Source organism: Pleurodeles waltl, chromosome 5, assembly GCF_031143425.1.
Source record: "Pleurodeles waltl isolate 20211129_DDA chromosome 5, aPleWal1.hap1.20221129, whole genome shotgun sequence".
In the NCBI taxonomy this organism is placed as follows: domain Eukaryota; kingdom Metazoa; phylum Chordata; class Amphibia; order Caudata; family Salamandridae; genus Pleurodeles; species Pleurodeles waltl.
This window is the reverse complement of record NC_090444.1, coordinates 949,754,781-949,767,401: the sequence shown is the minus strand read 5'-3', so window position 1 is coordinate 949,767,401 and position 12,621 is coordinate 949,754,781.

The following is a 12,621-nucleotide window of genomic DNA, read 5'->3' as shown; positions in this document are numbered from 1 at the left end:
GTCAATCTGATAACCATGTAGAGCATGAAGAGTAGGTAAAGGGAGATTCTGACCAGGTTGATTCAGGGGAGGGTCCTTCTACAGATCTTTCCATTAACAAACACCCTAGTGTAGCTGGTAGTGGGAAGGGGTCACACACAGGTAGGATACCCTTCACACCTAGAGGCCAGGTCACTTGGGTTACAAAATTTAGGGAAAGATCCACTTCTGCTTAGTCACACATCACCTCAGTCTCTGAAGAGTCTAACACATCCAGTCCTGAGGATAACTCCCTAGATATGGAACTCAGAAAGGTGAGATTGGAGGAGGCTCAACTGAGGCTGAAACAGCAACAGCTGGCCCTAGATATGAAAGGCTTAGCTGTAGAAAGAGAAAGACAGGGGTTGGGGTTAGTTCCCCATGGTGGCAGTAGCATTGAAGGTTTCAGAAGTTATGAGGTCAGAGAGGACAACATTAGCTCTAGAAACGTACATAAGATTATTCCCTCATACAAGGTGGGGGATGATATTCAAAAGTGGTTTGCTGCACTTGAGAGGGCCTGTAAGGTTCAAAGGTCCCCCAGAAGCAGTGGGCTGCTATACTTTGGTTGTCCTACTCTGACAAATGGATGGACAGACTCCTCTCTGTTAGGGAGGAGAATGAAGACAACTACAACATTTAAAAAAATGCACTCATTGATGGGTTTGGGCTCACCACAGAGCAATACAGAATTAAGTTCAGGGAAATCAAGAAAGAATCATCACAAGATTGAGTTGACTTTGTGGACTGTTCTGTCAAAGCTTTAGAAGGTTCGTTACATGGCAGTAAATTGTCTATATAACCTGATTTTGAATGAGCATATATTGAATTGTTGTGTGTCTGACTTGTTACACCAGTATCTTGTGGACTTAGATCTGACCACTCCCCAAGAATTGGGAAAGAAGGCAGACAAATGGGTCAGGCCAAGGGTGAGCAGAAAAGCTCATACATGGGGTGACAAACAAAAGAAGAAAGATGGTGAGAAATGTTAGGACAAGCATGGAGATAAAAGTAAACACAAAGATCCTTCTTCAGGTCTACAACACTCCGTTGGGGTGGGGATAAATCATCTTCCTCTTCTTCTCACTCTACAAACAATACAAAGCCCTGGTGCTATGTGTGCAGAGGTAAATGCCATAGGCCACGGGATATGTCCTGTCCAGGTAAAGCCCCTGAGCCTACCACCACTAATACATCAAACTCTAGTGCCCCTAGCACTAGTAGTAATAGTGGTGGGACTACTGGCAATAGTCAAACAAAAGGTGTAGATGGGTTCACTTTTGGGTCCATCATAGAAACTGGGGTAGGTATAGAAACTCCCAAGAGACTTTCTGTTGCACCTGGTGGCATTGGCCTTGCCACCTTGGCTGCTTGTCCCCTTAATATGGACAAATACATGCAGTCAATTTTAATAAATGTTGTTGAGGCCCAGACCTACAGGGACACAGGTGCCAGTATCACTTTGGTGACTGAAAACCTGGTGTCACCTGCACAATACCTCCTTGGACAGAAGTACCAGGTTACTGATGTCAACAAATCCACTCAGTCTCTCCACTTAGCTGTAGTGCAACTTATTTGGGTAGAGTTACTGGACCAGAGGAGGTGGTGGTATCACCTAGCTTACCTGTAGACTGTCTCGTAGGTAATGACCTAGAGGCCTCAGGTTGGGCTGAGGTAGGGTTTTGGTCCCATGCATCCATGCTGGGTCTCCCTAAGGAATTGCTTCCTCTCATTTCAGGGGAAATGAAAAAGCAAAGAAGAGAAAGAGCCCTGAAGCCTAAGGATCCTTCTCCTCCAACAGGTAAAAAGAGTATCAAAGTATCCCTTCCCCACCCTAACACTAAGGATACCATTGCTGTGGTGGGAGACACTTCTCCTGGGGTCGAACCTGTAGCATGGGAGCCCACAGCTGCCACAGCTCAACTCCCAGATGTAAAAGTCCCTTTCTGTCTGTGGAACCACTAGAAGAGATAAGCAAAACTGCACTGTTTTAGTATATTTGGAGCAACCCTCTAGCCCTCCCAGAGAAGCTTTGGTGCAAGCACTATTTCACAGCCATTTTCACTGCATCAGGTAACTTATAAGTCACCTATATGTCTATACAGTTCCTGAAGGCAAGGTGCAAAGTTAATGTGTGTGAGTGCACCCCTGCACTAGCAGAGGTGCCTCCACATCACCCAGGCGCATTTTCCTGGACTTCGTGAGTGCGGAGACGCCATTATAAATGTGCACTACATATAAGTCAATACATACATGTAGCTACACAGTGGTAACTGTATATGGCCATGTGAGGTGTCTAGGAACCGGAAATTGTATCCCTAATCTGATTCTGGTAGTGGGGGGCCAATTCCATGCACCCTGGAGGCTCCACCATGGACCCACAGTACTGCCATATCAACCTTCTGAGGTTTTCACTTCAGCCCCAGCTGCTGCCTGCTCACAGACAGGCTTCTACCCTCCTGGGGCTTGGGCATCCCAACCCCATGAAGGCAGAACAATACATTTCCTTTGGGACAGGGGTGTTACACTCTCTCCCTTTGGAAATAGGTGTTACAGGCATGAGAGGGGTTTCCTCCCAGAGCCTCTGGAAGTGCTTTGAAGGGCATAGATAGTGCCCTCCTTGCATAATCTAGTCTTCACCGGTGCAGGGACCCCCAGCCCCTGCTCTGGCACGAAACTGGACAAAGGAAAGGGGAGTGACCACTCCCCTGTCCATCACCACACCCGGGGTGGTGCCCAGAGCTCCTCCAGAGTGTCCCTGGGTTTTGCCATCTTGGATTCCAAGGTGTTTGGATACTCTGGGAGCATCTGATAGGCCAGTGCCAGCAGATGACGTCAGAGACCCCTCCTGATAGGTCCATACATGGTTAGGTGACCGATCCCCAGCTGAGGACTTTTTAGGGTCTCTCCTGTGGGTGTTTCCTCAGACTCGGATTACAAGACTCCAGCAAGGATCCTCTGCATCCTTTACTTCGTCTTCTACCATCGGATCAACAGCAGAACTACTTCAAGAACTCTACACCTGCAACAAAGTATCCAAGAAAGCTACTGCAACTCTGTTACTTCAGCTCCTACCAGCAACTGCAACAGTTTCTAGGTTGTGCACACTTCGAGAACTACCTGTCTTCATCCTACACCAGAAGAACCAAAGGAATCTCCTGTGGATTGACAAAGTCACTTCCCTGCTTCAGCAGGCACCTCTCTGCAGCGACGACCGGTACTCTGGGTCCCCTCTCCTGATGAGGAGCGTGGATCCTGGAACACAGGTCATGGACTAAAGTGACCCTGACTGTCCAAAGGTCCAGCTGTCCAAATTGGTGGAGGTAAGAGCTTGCCTCCTCATGCCAGACAGTACCCCTGCACACCATGTTTTTTGTAGCTCCTAGGGCCTTTGTGCACTTCTCCAAGAAATCCTTTGTGCACAGCGTAGCCCAGGTCCCCAGCACTTTATCCTGCGATGCTCAGGTCCGTGAGTTGTTCTCCGGCGGTGTGGGATCCCTTTGTGTAGTGCTACAATGGCCACCCTTTGCAACTCCTTTGTCCCCATGCTGTGGGACTCCTGTGCATGCTGCTTGGTCTTCTGATGACTTTCTGAGTTGCTGAGAGCTCCCTCTGTCTCCTCTCCTAGCTACATGTTTTTCTTGCTTGGTTGCTTTTAAGTGCACAAGAGAAGAGCCATCACCTGCAGTACTGCCAAAAGAAGCCCTGTATATTGACTGCAGTCCTCCAGTCTCTCCTGCTTGTGCAGCTTAGTGCCACTGGCAACTGAGACTTTTAAGATGATCCCAAAGAAAGTTGCTCCCCAGAAAATGGTCGGTGAGTAAAAGCAGCTTTCTACTAGTGGCGTGCCGACCACATTCTTTTTTGGGAGACCTGTGCCTACCGCACCGGCCCCTGGGAAGGAACCTTGGAGCAGCACTCCTGCATCAATAGCAGGACCCCAACCTAACCCCAAGACCATGTCTGTGAGTAGGCAGCCACTGCTATCATGGCAACGCCAGCGAGCAGTGACACTAACCTTGATTTATCCCTTTCACAAAATAGTACCCAATTGTTTCAGGAAACAGAGTAAAGTGGACAGCAGTCACAGCCAGCAATAGTAGATCTTGCTGAAGTTGGAGCAGAACAGGAGGTCATGCTTGCTGCTGAGCAAGAACCTCCTCTTTTAGAAGCATTGTCTCCCAGATCTCCAGCAAGGAAAAGGAAGGGCACTACTACACCATCTTCTCCAAGCACCACTTCTGATGATGATGATGATAGGGACCCCGTCAGAGTCCGGGAGATGCCAGGAGAGGCAGGGAAACAGAAAAGTTCCCGGAAGCCTTAGAATCATGGAAAGGGATGATGAGGAGGATGACAACAATGAACCAGTCATTGTGGAAGCTGGCACAGAATAGTCCGACTTTACTATTTAATCCGCTCCGAGGGATGTAGCATAGGTAGCACTGTCAGCTCCCATATTTGCAAAGCTCCAGCTGAGACTTCCACCAACCCCTACCTCAGTAGAAGTATGTACTGCAGAGAGCCAATCAACGACACACCCACCTACCTCCAGTTCTTCTTCAGTCAATGGCCTACTAACAAAGTACTCCTCTCTAGTTTGGACCTTTCTTACGCTTAGCAAACAGGAGACCATTGCAATATGCTCAATTTGACACACAAGTGTTCGTCGAAGTAAGCCTGGTTCACATTATGGTTCTGGAGGCCAAATGACCCATATGAAAAAACTTCATGTAATCTGGTGGGAAGAGCACCTTTAAAAAGTATGCCGAATGTGGTTGTGGTAGTGAATGGGACGAGAGCCGGGAAACATCAGCTACAACTAGTCAAATAAAACATTTTCTAGCTTTCACATCAAGAATTTTCAATTCTATTAAGGACATGGAGGTGAGGATTATGCTTTCTCTTTCTTTTACAGTTCCAAACAGCAGCCAAGGAAATAACAGTAAAACAAAAACATCAATACCCATGATGCTAGATAATATAGTCACATGGTCCAAACATAGCCCAGGACCTCAGCCCATAAAAGCTTTGACCCCAAAAGTCACTTCCTCTTTCTCTGTAACATTCAGATTAGAACCAGAACGCAGTAAAAACGAAACTCCTTACAGATTAACAGTCCATGAACAACCATTCTGAAGTCCAAAACATCCCGGTCCGAGCTCAACAGTGGCAGGACAAGATGCAACCTCAACAGCTACACCAGAGAAACTGAAAGTCAAGAGCTGTCCTCTTCAAACACAGGAATCAATAGGTCCCACCCATCACGGTGTCTTCTGGTTCGATCCTAAAGATGATAAACAAAAATTTAAGGTAGTACCTTTGTCGAACATAACAGATACTCAGAATAAAAACATCTGTATAGAATCTATAATTCAGGGCGGGCAGAACCCAAAACACAACACCCATTTTTAATCATACAATTCTCATCAAAATGTATCAAATATGGTTCAGATAATATTAAGGGCGGGATAATCCTCACCTCTGTGTCCTTAGTAGAATTGAAAATTCTTGACGCGAAAGCTAGAATTTTTTGTATTCTATGTCAGGACTGGAGGCTCCGATTATACTAGTTTGAAGCTGCCCAACAACCACAGTCGCAACATCAACTACCGGTTTGTGATAGAATTTCCTAAACGTAGATTCTGATGGCCAATCCGCTGCTCTCATAATGTCTTCCAGACGAGAACCTAACGCATAGGTCTTGGAAGCCATTGCTCCCCTAGCTGAATGAGCCCCATATTTAGAAATGTCTAGAAATGTCTATTCCTGCCTCATTCATCAACCATCTCATCCATCTGGATAAAGTAGCAGATGACACCGGTTAAATGGTTTCCCTTCTTTCCCGGTGCCATCCACTCCTGGTGGGACTCGTTGTCCCAGGAGTCTGCTTGCTGCTGGGGGCCGGACCATCGACACGGGCACATAAAGCGCGCCGTGCTGCTCCGCTGGTTGTTCCCCTTCTTTCCCGGTGCCATCCACTCCTGGTGGGACTCGTTGTCTCAGGAGTCTGCTTGCTGCTGGGGGCCGGACCATCGACGCAGACGCATAAATCATAAAGCATAAAGCATAAGCATAAAGTCTCCGTTGGAGACCGGGCTGGGCAATCCCTCTGAGTCCCAAGCATTTTTACTCAGTGGGCTCATGATTACTTGTCAGCACGACTATTAAGATTGATGTTTCATCGGTGCTGTGGTTAAGGGACGTTGATCGGAGCGCCCTGGCCATTAAGCCTGGGGTGGGATTTCTTCCCCCAGGCTCTTCCTCTTTTTTGGATTTAATTGTAGGGTACTTCACGCGCTTACCATCATCTGGAAGAGGTCGAGCAGGGTGAATCACCGTGGAAAATCTACAAGTAAGGAGGATTCATAACTTTCTCTTATAGCAGGGGAAAATGGGGAAAAGGAAAGCTATTGATATTGCCACCCCTCGGAGTGGTGTTAAAAAAGTAAAAAACAGGTGTACCCAAACGAGATCTGAGCCCAATGCAGACCTAAGTGCTCTTCATGCTATCAACCAGTTATTCGAAGAGATTGAGGCCATATTACATAGTAATTCACACGCATCTTGTACTGGTAGTGGAACGCTCAAGGAAAAGAAAATCCCACCCATGTTCAACAAGAGCAAGAGTGGGAGCCTACAAGCCAAGTGCGCTCATGCTAATATTGACAAGTCCAAGGCCCCCCAGGAATTAGAGGGGTTTTCTCCTCAAACTCCTCTGATATTTCCTTAGGGCGATCCGGGATCTCCTGCTTGCCAGAAAGATGTGACATTTTCAAGGGCTAAACCTATTTCCATTCCTTTAAGTCCTGTGGTCAAGGTGGTCCCTAACATTTTGTGTGTAAATCGTTTTGGGCCTCTGGATGAGGACGAGGATTTGTCTACATGTATATCTCATCCTGATCCGGGAGTTGCTGTGGATGCTATCACAAATTCTGTTCCTATTGTCTTTGCTCCCACTCCTGAGGGCCTGCATTCTTCAAACAAACTATTAGAGTTGACTCCTGTTTTGCAGAAAATTGATGAGATAAAATCTATACTGTTATTATTAACGGGTCTCATGAAAAATAATTTATTACAGAGTAATAGTTGTAAGTGCCAGCTTTTATGCCAGGAGGAAGGGGGCGGTGGGAGATCTGCCATGTCTAGGCCCGTACCAGGAACCGATAAATTTCCACAGGTGAATGACCCGGTCCAGTCTCTTGCTATTCCAACTACTTCTAGTACAGGGGTCAAACACCAGGAAGCACATGCAAGTGTTATGCGGAAGCCAGAAACCCAAGGTCTTATTTCTAGGTCTCATCAGGGATTTTCTACACTTGCCTCTACACAGCCCTGTGACGTAGAAGTAGGGCCTAGGAGAGAGGGTAACCAGCCTCTTCCCCATAGGATTGCTAATTCTCCTACTCTCCCCTCTTCCCCACTATCCGAAAAAAAAATGGAACCCCAGCAACATCAGAGGATGGATTGGAGACGCAATAGTCGTACTATTTATATGATCAACATATCCACGTTATTGCCAGGTGCCTTTGAAGATGAAGAGTCCTTGATAAATAAATGTATCCATTGGCTACTTACCCGGCGCAACTGACTTTCAGTTATCCGCTCTGATATTTACATGGTGAAAAGGCATTGCTATGACTTCATCTCTGTTTGTTTCTCCAGCAGGGACCTATTGGAGGAATTGATAGACTTTGAAGTACGTACACTCTATTTGAATCCCTTGAGAGGAACTGGTATTAGCCTTGCAGTTCAGCCCCCCGTTCTAGGCTCTAGGAAGATTTTTACTCCTACTTCTGTCTGTTTATCACAAGCTGAAATGGGATCCACGACCCTGCCCCCAGTAACCGGATGACTAAATCCTACCCAAATAGTGCTCCTGGGGTCACCATACAGGGTTTTACATCTTGAGGGAAACATTGTTCCCTCAGATGACCTTGAGCTGACAAAAACAATGCTATTGTTGATGTCATGGAATTTAGCAGGATTGGAAAAGAAACTGGGAGATACAGAATGGACCACCTATATCAGTAGGCAGGACATTTGTCTCTTTCAAGAAACCTGGGTTGAGCAACAGACCCATATTCAAGGGTTTACTTAATTTAGGATCCCCACTCAACCGCCAGTTAAGTGTTCGGGTCGTGCCAAAGGATGATTATTGTTACTACTAAATAAGAAGCTATGATGTCACCACTTGCTATTAAATATAGATTCGGTGGATCTAATGGGAGTGCAACTTACTTTTTGTTCGGACTTAAAGATCATAATAATAAATGTATATGCCCGTTCAGTTTCACGGGGCTTATAATCCCAGACGTTAAGCCAACTGTCTGAATTCTTGGATTCCCTACATCCATCCACTCTGGTAGTAATAGGAGGTGACTTGAATTGCACCTTTGAAGCATCCATTTTGATTAGCCGGCTAACTGATGAAGAAGACGAATTGCGGGGAATTACGCAATTAAGAAAAACCACTCAATGTATTCGCTCTCGAGTGGCCTCTCAGCTGGCCGCATTATGTTTAAAATATGACCTTAGGGCATGCAATGGACGCACATCCTCTGATATGGAAATGATGCCGACATTTAAGAGAGGCATTTCCGCTAGTATTGTTGATTATTTTTTAGTGGATGTCAGATTGTGGCCCATGTTAAACGATATGAAGGTGGATGCTCGACCTGAGAGCGACCACAATCTCCTACCCCTTACTTTGAGTGGAGATGAATTTAGGAGGTCCACTCATGGGCAGAGGTCAGCGGCCTCCACTCCCGTATTGAGCAATAATTGCACTAGAGTTTGTTAGCCTAAGGTTACGTCTAACCCTTATTTGCTATCAGGTATTTATAAAGCTTTTATTGATGAGACATCGCACTACGTAGATCATGAAGCAAATAGTACCCCTATTCTTAATATACCTGAGTCACTGCTAAACAGGCTCCAGAATATTTTCTATAAAAACGTTTTGCCTAAACGCATACCTTCCAACATGACAGCAGCCAATGCATGGGTCAACAGGGACTGTGCAAAGGCAAAGCTGGTGCTTAAGAGTGCAGTTATGGATGGTACCTTGGGGGAAGTTTGTTCCTCCAGATGCACATATAAAAAAGTATTAATGCAGGTGAAAAAATCATGGGAAGATGCTGTTTGGCAGTATTTGCTCGCTGCAGTAGAATTAAAAAATAATAGGTTATTCTGGGAACTGTATCTAAAAGACAAAGAGGGAATAGGTCCAGTTTCAGGAACCACATTCAACCTGAGGTTTGGGTGACACATTTCTCCCAACTTTATGCTGCTCCCTTTGAGTCGCCAAATAGTAACAAGTGTGACCTTGCTTTTTTATCCAGAGTTACCCTCTGTGATATTTCCAAGCAAACCAACCAGGATCCTCAAACATTCGAGGATAATATTAATTTTTCCCTGGAGGAGACAACAAATGCGATTCAATTCCTAAAACCAGGCAAGGCCCCAGAACTCGATAAGATACCAGGTGATTTATACAAATCCGAACGGACGATCTGGTCCTGGTATATAAACCTGATTTCCAATAAATTTGCTGCAGGGGGTGCAATCCCTGGCACTTGGAAAGGTACAGAAATCATTCCAATATTTAAAAAAGGGAATCCCAATTTACCTGTCAACTATAGACCAATCAGTTTAATTGATAACGTGCAAAAAGATTTTTCTAAACAACTTCTGGATAGACTGATGGAATGGGTACATGACAACCAGGTTCTATCACCATTGCAGACGGGCTTTCGCCCAAAAATCAGCACAATAGACAAGGTATTTAGATTTGTCCTCCTGCATTGGAAGTATGTTGTCCTTGAATAACAACCTCTATAAGTTGTATTTGTGGATTTGCGAACAGCTTTTGATCTGGTCCCAAGGAAGAAGTTATGGGAAGCATTATTTAGGCTAACAATACCCTAAAATATAGTTGATCTCCTGAGGCGGTTACATGAGAATACTTATGCAATGGTAAGATGGGGTAAACGAGGCGAGTTGACAGATAAAATTCCCACTTATAGGGGAGTGCCCCAAGGTTGTGTTTTGGCTCCACTTCTGTTTTCACTTTTTATCAATGAGATAGTCCCTATATTGCTCTCTTGCCAGAATGATGCCCCAATACTGAATTCCCAAAAGATACCCATTCTACTTTTTGCTGACGATTCCCTTCTTATTTCTAAGACGCCAATGGGTCTCCAAATCCTTGTAGATCACTTTAAATCCTTCTGTTCGGACTATGGTCTGGAGTTGAATGTGGACAAAACTAGGTTAATGGTGTTCGGCTCAGGACCCCATGGTAGATGTCCCATTAGCCTAGACGGGTCTATTTTGACCTGGGTAAATTCTAGCGATTATTTAGGAGTGAGGATCTCAAGTAACATGCTTTGTGAGGAACAGATTGGGAAGAGTGTGGGGCTTCTCCAGAATAGAGCAGCCGCAATCCTGCACTTTTACAAAAGCTCTGTGTCTAAAGCTGTATCCCCTGCTATCAATTCTTTTGGCTAAAGCTCAAGGTGCGGCTGCTTATGGTGCAGAAATATGGGGATTTTCTGATTGTAAAAAAATAACTGTAGGTGAAAAGCATTTTGCCAGGGCTTTAATTGCTTGCCCGAGGAGTACCCCGTTAAAACCTCTGTTTCTGGATCTGGGGTTCAAACGAGTAATGGATTTGATTATTTTAAGACCATTATTATACTGGGTAAGGATTTGGACGGTACCTGAACTTGCCATATAGAGAGATTCCTTTTGTGACCTTTTGAAAAAACCCAATGTGACGTGTATTCAATGGGTCAAACTTGTGTCTAAATGGTTTCACATTTTAGGAATGACAAGCTTTTGGGAAAATCCTCGGGGATTGGAGAAATCACATAGTTCCATTGTGAAAACTTCTTATTGGACCTATATAAGTAACGAGTTAACCCGTAGCAGTTTGGATGGTCGTTTGACTATCTCTTTCTTGGACTTTAAGTCAATTCCACACTTCAAACCATATTTGGACCTTATACCTGATCTGTTGTTGAAGGGGTTGTATGCACGTTTCTGATTTGGGAGCCTTCCACTTCTAACTTTGACTAGTAAATGGGGGAATGCCCCCTTGTCTGATCTGTGCCCCGCATGTCTTGGTAACCCTGAATCAGAGGTGCAATTTATGTTCTTCTGTCAAGCTTATTCTACTCCTCGATCTAAATGGACCTGTACTATCTGCCGTGCTCTGGGTGTGACTCAATATAGAGTAGCAATGAGAATATTAAGGAATGAGACATCTAAGCCACAGTATCTCGCAGTTAGCAAGTTCCTTGTGGCTGCGTGGCTTATAAGGAAGAGTTTTTTAAATAAGTAGTTCTTCATGAATTATTTTTTACGCGTATGCATTTTACAATCTTCTATTTATATGCTATATTTTAATGTATTATTTTATATTTCGATTTTATGGCATTTCTATATTATCATGTTTGTATTTTTATGCTTTGATGGTCTTGTTACCGAATAAAGCTTGTGTATGATGAAATGGTTTCTGCAATGATATTAACAATTGACCTTTAATATCTTGTCTGATATCAACTGTAGCAGTTTCATAATCCTTCAAACATTGAACTACACACAACTGTTGATTTTCAGGAAACCTAGGATATGTTACTAACCTGCAATTGTTTTTCGGTCTTCTGGTGATGTTAAACGTAACTCCCTCTGGAGAATATGTTCTCCCTGCTAAATCCCAAGCTCTAATGTCTGAAACACATTTACAGGAAATAAGGCAAAGTAACATGGTTAACTTTGCTGATATTTGTTTTCTGGAAAGATAACGGTTAGATGGCCATTTGTCCAAAAACCTTAAAACTATGTTCAGTGTTCCAAAGGGAAGAATACCTTGATTGAGGAGGAGATGACATGCAAATCCCTTTCATCACTTTACAAACTAGTAGATGTTCCCCAACCGTCTTACCTCCTACCAGCATAGGACCAGCAGAAATAGCTGACCTGAAATTATTCACCGTACGATAAGCCAGACCCGATCCCATGAGTACTGCTAGAAAATTCACAATCATGTCAACATTCAACCTCATGGGATCGATACTCCATCGATCACACTAACTAGACCATCTCCGTCAGGCTGATGCATACCGCTTATGAGTGCCTGTTGACCAGGCCTGTTTGATGAAGCCTGCAGCCTTTTGCAAAATGCCTCGGAAACTCCATCTCAACCTGAAACTGTCCAAACCATTAACCACAGTTCTTTTACAGAACCAAGGGATGTTGAAGGCCCTCCGGACTCAGAAGAAGATTCTGACAAGGCGGAATGAGGCGAGGAGGAGTGCAAGCTAACAGCAGAGCTACCGGGAACCAGGGTTAGAAGCACAATCTCCACTTTTTGTCTTCGAACCTGAGATAGAACCCTGGGAATCATCATAAATGGTGGAAATGTATATCCCCGAAACTGGCTCCAATCCTGAAGGAAGGCATCTGTCACCAAAGGCAGGGGATCCGGATGCCAACTGAAGAAAGTCGGAATCTGGAAATTGAGACGGAAGGCAAAGAGATCTATGTCACAGGGACCCATTTCGAGGAGAATCTGGTGAAAAGATCCTGATCCAACCT